The following is a 7,569-nucleotide window of genomic DNA, read 5'->3' on the forward strand; positions in this document are numbered from 1 at the left end:
CCCTGGTGGCCCCCAAGTGGGCTGCGGCCCCCACTTTGAAATCCACTCACCTAAACCATTAGTATTTACGTCTCTTGATTGTAGACTTTGACAATAATATGCCTACCTCCTCCAGAGTGTTCTTGACTTGGCGTATCCACTTTAGTTGTCTAACATGCCCTCCCAGACCTTTTAGTGCTGCTGTATTCGCTAGTGCATTCCTTTTCTTTCTTTCTTTCTTTTTTTTTTTAAAAGAATGTGTTGATTTGGCCACTTCTAAAGTTTCTGCTATCTCTCTAATAGGTCTGTTTTGTTGTTTTTTTTCAGCCTCCTTCACTTGCATCGACACCTCTTTGGACCGCATGTTGAGAGTTCCCATGAACAACTACTAAATGCAAATTGAACTCTTGGAATCAACTCCAGACCTCTTATCTCCTTCATTTGTAATGAAATAACGAGGAAACAGGCCACACCTGGCCATGAAACTGCTTATCAATCAATTCTCCAATTACTCTTGAGCCTGTGAAAATGGAGGGACTCTGTAAAAAAAAAAAAAAAAATGGCTGTAATTCCTAAACCGTTAGTGCAATATTTTTTGTTAAACCCCTTGAATTAAAGCTGAAAGTCTACACTCCGATACACAAATCTATTGTGGTCGTGTACGGAGGCAAAATTACAAAAATTGTGTCCCTGTCTATATACGTCCAGACCCGACTGTATTAGGTGAACTGATGACAGGTTTTATTACAGATCACAGTATTGGACGCTACAGTACTTTTCATATAAATTGCATAAAGGTTAGAAAGAATGAGAGACTACTTTACTTCTGCTACTGCCCTTACACTTAATTTTCTTTTGGGTAACCTTCTAAAAATGTCTGCGGTGGTCAATAGGGCTTAAACTTTGCCATCAGTGCTTTATTAATATGCGTAATCGTTTTTTTATTCGCATTTTTATTCCATTTATGGATACCGAAGATAATGTTCTCTTTTTATTTAATAACAAAACAAAACAAAACAAAACAAAACAAAACAAAATCCTCGTTCAATTAGGAAATCAAATTCTCCTTTTAATTATGATTTCAGTCATCCAGGATTTTGTTGGAAGGTAATCCTGGCCGCTCTGCTCCAGTCTAAGCAGCACATGCTGATGGATTGATTTATTTATTTAAATACAACGATGATAAGTGGAGCGGACGATAACAAAAAAACCGTGGAAATTGGAAGCACGCTTAGCTAAACAGCTTTGGCTTGGAGTTAACACATTGGTGTAATAAAATGACAAGGCAAGCTGCATCCAGCCACAATCAATGAACACATCATTACAGCCAGGACAGCTGTACCAACACATCTGCATAAAGCTTTATGTCACGGTATCATCCGGAATTATATCATAGTTTCTGTCCAGACTGCAGATAAATTGCACGGCTTGCACAAAACTTCATGGGCGACTCCCCCAAAGTGACATTGCACAACTGTGCAGCCATTAAATCTCATTTGTTCATTCGGCCCTACCTTCACTGAATACATAATGGACCTGCTTTTGCTCCGTCTCCTAATACTGAAGAGGGGAATGCTTGGGCACATTAGCGGAGCTGCTGTCACACTGTCAACAGTGACTAGTTCTTTTTAGCGTGACTCCCCTGGGCCGATTGCCTGGAGACAGCATTGATTAGCATGCAGGATCAACTGATCTGATCTACCTTCACACTTTCTGCAACTCACCTTCAATTCCACACACATCTAGGGTGCAATGAATCTGGACTTTCTCGGTATTAAACGAACACCCTTAGTATTCTTTGAAGTGTGTATGTGTGCACATGTCTATGTAGATGTGTTCTTTGTTGTTATATTGTTACCTGTTGATGTGATTGATGACCTTTACGGGCATTTGACTGCAAGTTTGGCCTGATAGATTGTACTGTATTCTGGTCAGTTGTCGGATACCGAACCTTGTAACACTTGTGTCAGTGTCGGCGCCTTGATAAGTTGCATGTTTGTACCGTATTTTGAAGGGTTCACTAAGTATACCATCTTAGCTATACTTTGTAAAGCTTGAAATCGACAAGATTTTATTCGAGTACTGTTGTTATCACAAGCCTATGAGTGATGTATTTAACAGCACCATATAACGCTGATAATGCAACTGTCAAATTCCCTCTGAATGTAGTCAGATATGTCAAATAAATGGTAAATGGCACGCTTACATAGCACTTTACACTGTGTCTCATTCACTCACACACCAATGGTAGCAGAGCTGCCACGCAAGGCGCTAACTTGCCATCGGGAGCAACTTGGGGTTCAGCGTCTTGCCCAAGAACACTTCGGTATGTGGAGTCACGTGGGCCGGGAACCGAACCGCCAGCCGTACGATTAGTGCACGACCCGCTCAATGATGGGATGTTGAGAGACTTGGGTGTGTTTATGTTTGTATGTTAGGTTACTGAGGCATGTTAGTTGAAATCTGTTTACGGTTTACGGGTGAGACGAGAGCATTTGATTTAACTCGGAAGTGGGAAGTCAGAACTCTGAATTATGAGCTACAAAATGGACGCCTTCACGTTGGTCTTTTGTTAGCAACAAGCTAGCCAGTTAAATGAATCACATGGATGTCAAAACAGCGGACTGTATAGTCAGTGCTGTCGATTTAACTACGTCAAACTAGTGTCTGAATGTTGACTAATCCAAAGCAAATAATAATATAAAAGTAAAGTGAGGTGCTACTTTGTTTACTGTTGATGCTGAGAGCAGCGATGTCGATACGACATCATGCGCCGAGGAGACCTTCCCGGCTTTCCGTGTAGGAATTCTGATCCGAGGGGGTGTTTTTTTTTTTTTTTTTGTTATGTTTTTATTTTTCCCCTCGAGTGTCAGGTCGGAAATTCTGTCGTACAGAGCACACAGTCGGATCGATGTTATTGTGCTTTAGGCTGACCTCACTGCTCTCCTGTCTGATATTCAAATATGAAAACATTTATAATGATGGATTCCATTTGAGAAATATTACACTGTAACATGGTTTTTTACTTCTTAAACAGTACAAAATTGTGCTAATAGACAGCAAAGTCTGCCTTTTTGTCCAATGTAATTCTTTAATCTATATGCATACATGGCATGGCATGGCTGCAGCAATTCCATGTTGGCTACAGTTGTGTCTAAATGCATTTGGACAGTGACACAATTTTCGTCGTTTTCTAATTTAAAAAAGCCTGCCCGGTTCTGGAAGAAGATTCTTTGGATGGATGAATCCAAGAAGACTTGTAGCAGAATGATGGGAAGAGAAGAGTATGGAGAAGGAAAGGAAGGGCTCAGGATCCAAAGCAGACCACATCATCTGTCGAACGAGTGGAGGAAGTGTTATGGCATGGGCGTGTACGGCTGCCAATAGAACTGGGTCACTGGTGTTGATCGATGATGTGACTGCTGACAGAAGCCGCAGGATGAATTCTGAAGTGTACAGCGCTATACTTTCTGCTCAGATTCAGTCAAATACTGCAAAACTGACGGACAGCGCTTCAGAGTACAGAAGGATATTGACCAAAAACAATCCGCAAAAGCAACACAAGAGTTTATTAAGGCAAAGAAATGAAATGTTCTCAAATGGCCGAGTCGGTCACCTCCCCTCAACCCAATTGGGAATGCTTTTTAATTACTGGAAAGAAAACCGAAGGCAGAAAGACCCACAAACAAGCAGCAACTGAAGGCGGCTGCAGTAAAGACCTGGCAACGCATCTCAAGGGAGGAAACTCGGCATTCGGTGACGTCCATGGGTTCCAGACTTCACGTAGTCATCGACTGCAAAGGATTTGCATCCAAGTATTAAAAATAATCCTGACATTTACAACGATGTTGGTTCATCTAATTACTTTTGAGCCTGTGAAAATGGAGGGTCTCTGTAAAAAAAAAAAAATTAATGTGTAATTCTTAAACAGTCAACGCAGTATGTTTTTGGAATAAAAGCCGAAAGTCCACACCCCAATCGCATCTCGACTGCTTCATTTCAAATCCATCGTGGTGGTGCAGAGAGGTGAAATCACGAATACTGTGTCGCTGTCCAAATACTTATGGACCCGACTGTAATTTGTCCAAGTCGGAGTTGTGGTGTGCTGTGTGTAAAGTCGTTAATATTAACAGCAATGTAAAGTCTGAACGTGGACGTGTGTATTAATCTTTTAAATAATACACGCCGTGCCTCTCTGAAGGTTGAAGGACTGTCTCTCATTACATCATTTACTGTCAGAAATTGGCATTGCAAAACATTTTTTTTTTTTTTTTTTTTTTTTTTTAAATGTCACAGTGCTGTTTTAACATTTCAAACCAGTCTGTGCTACCATAAGAATGTGAAACGTAAGAGGGAATATTGCATTCAAGTGCTTTGGACATATTCCTGCCAGGTAGTTTATTAGATCTTTGATCTTCAAGGATTTATGGCTAGAAATCTTAAAATGTCATTGTGACAAAACAACCCGAGCTTATTCTGGAGGTTTGATTAAGAGCCAGTTAGCATGCGTTCATCAGCAAGATTGGACTTTTCATCCGGGAATTTTACGACGAGAACTTATTGGGAATATTATATGAAATGACATATTTACAATCTACTTAAAGTTTTAAAGGATTACACTGGATTACACTTAGATTTGGCTCATTGATTGGACTCAAGAAAGGGGTAAGATGGTATACCGGTAGGATGGTAATATAATGTGATCAGGAAAAATAATTCGCTAATATAATGGTGTACAGTGGATATAAAAAATCTACACACCCCTGGCAGGTTTTTATGAAGTAAAAGAATGACACTAAGATAAATCAGGTTAAATCTTTTCCCACCTTTAATGTGCAGTTGCAAAGTATATACAAATAAAGTGAAAAACTATCAGGAACTTTTTAGGTGAACCAAAAAAAAAAAAAACTTTACAGTGACCTAGTTGCAACAGTGTGCACACCCCTAAACTAATCCGTTATTGATGCACCTTTTGATTGTATTCCACCACTCGGTCTTTTGGGGTATGAGTCTATCAGTGTGGTACATCTTGACTTGGCAATATTTTCCCACTCTTTCTTGCAAAAACATTCCACATCCATCAAATTGTAAGGGCGTCTCCTGTGTACAGCCCTCTTCAGGACACCCCACAGATCCACAGTTGGATTCAGGTCTAGGCTCTCGCTAGGTCATTCTAAAACATCGATCTTCTTTTGGATAAGTCAGTCTTTTGTTGATTGGGATGCGCAGTGGGGGAAATAAGTATTGAATGTGTGAACATTTCCAGCGCGGTTATTCACATGAAATTTTCACCAGACTTTGGTATTAACTCAAGAAATCCGGAAATATAAACAATTTATAACATTAAAGTTCATAAATAAAGTTATGTGTAATAAAGAGGAATGACTGAAAAGTATTTAATACTTAGTGGAGAAGCCTTTGTTGGTAATGACGCTTCAACACGCTTCCTGTGTGAAGAAATTAATGTGTCGCAGTATTCAGGTGTGATTTTGGCCCGTTCTTCTAAACATATTGTCTTTAAATCTTGTTCAATTGGATTCGAGTCAGGTGATTGACTGGGACATTCTAACACCTTTATTATTTTCTCTGAAAGCAATTGAGAGTTTCCTTTGCTGTATGCTTTGGATCGTTGTCCTGCTGGAAGCTCCACCCACGTCTCATCTTCATCATCCTGATGGATGGCAGCAGATTCTTCTCAAGAATCTCCCGGTAAAGGGCTCCATTCATCGTTCCTTCAATTATATGAAATCTGCCAGTACCATGTGATGAAAAACAGCCCCACACCATGAAGCTTCCACCTCCACACTTCACTGTTGGTATAGAGTTTTAAGGGTGATGTGGATAAGGCATTGGCCTCCTAAGCCAGGGATTGTGAGTTCGAGTCTCATGTGGGGTATGTGAGAAGCAGAGTGGCGCAGCGGAAGCGTGCTGGGCCCATAACCCAGAGGTCGATGGATCGAAACCATCCTCTGCTAGTTCCAATACTTTTTTTTATGGGGTGGTGTGACTCAGGTGGTAGAGCGGGTTGTCCACTAATCGTAGGGTTGGCGGTTCGGTTCCCGGCCTCATGACTCCACATGCCGAAGTGTCCTTGGGCAAGACACTGAACCCCAAGTTGCTCCCGATGGCAAGTTAGCGCCTTGCATGGCAGCTCTGCTACCGTTGGTGTGTGAGTGTGTGTGTGAATGGGTGAATGAGACACAGTGTAAAGCGCTTTGGATAAAAGCGCTATATAAGTATAATATAATATATATATATTTGTATTTAAGTATTTGTATAATATACACTCTCCCAGTATTTCATAGGCTTATCCAAATGAGTTGTAGCAAACTTTAAATGAGCTTTGACATGCCTTTTCTTTAGTAATGGAGTCTTGCGTGGTGAGCGTGAGCAGTGGAGTGCATTGCCTATTGTTTTCTCTGTGACGATGGTACCTGCTGCCTCCGAGTGTTTCTGGAGCGCTTTCCGAGTGGTCCTTGGCTCTTGGGCTACTCTTCTGACTATTCTTCTGACTCCTTGGTCAGAAATCTCGTGAGGAGCTCCTGTGTGTGGCCAGTTGATGACGGTGTGATGTTGCTTCCACTTGTGGATAATGGCCCTAATGGTGCTCACTGGAGGATTCAGAAGTTTTGAAATACGTCTGTATCCGATTCCATCAATATGTTTCGCAACAATAAGGTTCCGAAAGTCTTGGGAGAACTCTTTGCTTTTACCCATCATGAGATGTTTCTTATGTGACACCTTGGTAATGAAAAGCCTTTTTATAGACCATCAATTTTCTAACCCAGCTGATATTAATCTGCACAGATAGGGGGTATAATTACTTATGGATTTCTGCTTCCTTGCCTTACATTACCTTGAAGAACTGCTGTTTCTTAGCGTGTTCAATACTTTTTTCCCCCGTGTCATTCCACTTTATTACACATAACTTTATTTGTGGACTTTAATGTTGTGAATACTTTATATTTATATTTTATATTTTATATTAGACATGCATGGTAGGCTGATTGGCGTGTCTAAAGTGTCCGTAGTGTCCTAATGCATGATACTGCCACCACCGTGCTGCACTGTGGGTATGGTGTTCTTTTAGTGATGTCCTTTTTTTTTTTTTTGTACCAAACAAAACTTTTGAAATTATTATACCTTTTGGAATAGGTCTCATCAGACCATAACACATTTTGCCACATGGTTACGGATAATTATTTGGGCTCGGATGTTTTTTTTGTGAGAAACGTCTTCCGCCTAGCCGCCTGACCCCATAGCCTAGACATGTGAAGAATACGAGAGTGTTCTCACATGCAGAGAGTAATCAGTTCTTGTCAGATATTCCTGCAGCTACTTTAATGTTGCTGTAGATCTCTAAGCAGCCTCCCTGGTAAGTTTTTGTCTTGTCCTTTTGTACATTTTGGAGGGACGTCCTGTTCTTGGTAATGTCACTGTGGTGCCCAATTTTCTCTGCCTGTTGATGATGACCTTTACGATGATTCCTTTCCACAGTGAGACCCTGTACGTTCTGAACTCAGCCACATCCCCAACCATAAAAGGGTGTACACACTTATGCAACCAGGTTACTGTAACTTTTTTTTTTTT

At 40.8% G+C, this 7,569-nt stretch overlaps 1 non-coding gene across 1 annotated transcript; it reads left to right on the top strand.

Annotated features, from left to right (window-relative positions):
* The first annotated feature begins 5,882 nt into the window (after positions 1 to 5,882).
* trnam-cau (transfer RNA methionine (anticodon CAU)) lies at positions 5,883 to 5,954 on the top strand. Its single transcript has one exon. It is a non-coding gene; the product is annotated as a tRNA-Met (tRNA).
* Positions 5,955 to 7,569: the final 1,615 nt, after the last annotated feature.

This window comes from Ictalurus furcatus, chromosome 10 (genome assembly GCF_023375685.1).
Source record: "Ictalurus furcatus strain D&B chromosome 10, Billie_1.0, whole genome shotgun sequence".
Classification (NCBI taxonomy): Eukaryota; Metazoa; Chordata; class Actinopteri; order Siluriformes; family Ictaluridae; genus Ictalurus; species Ictalurus furcatus.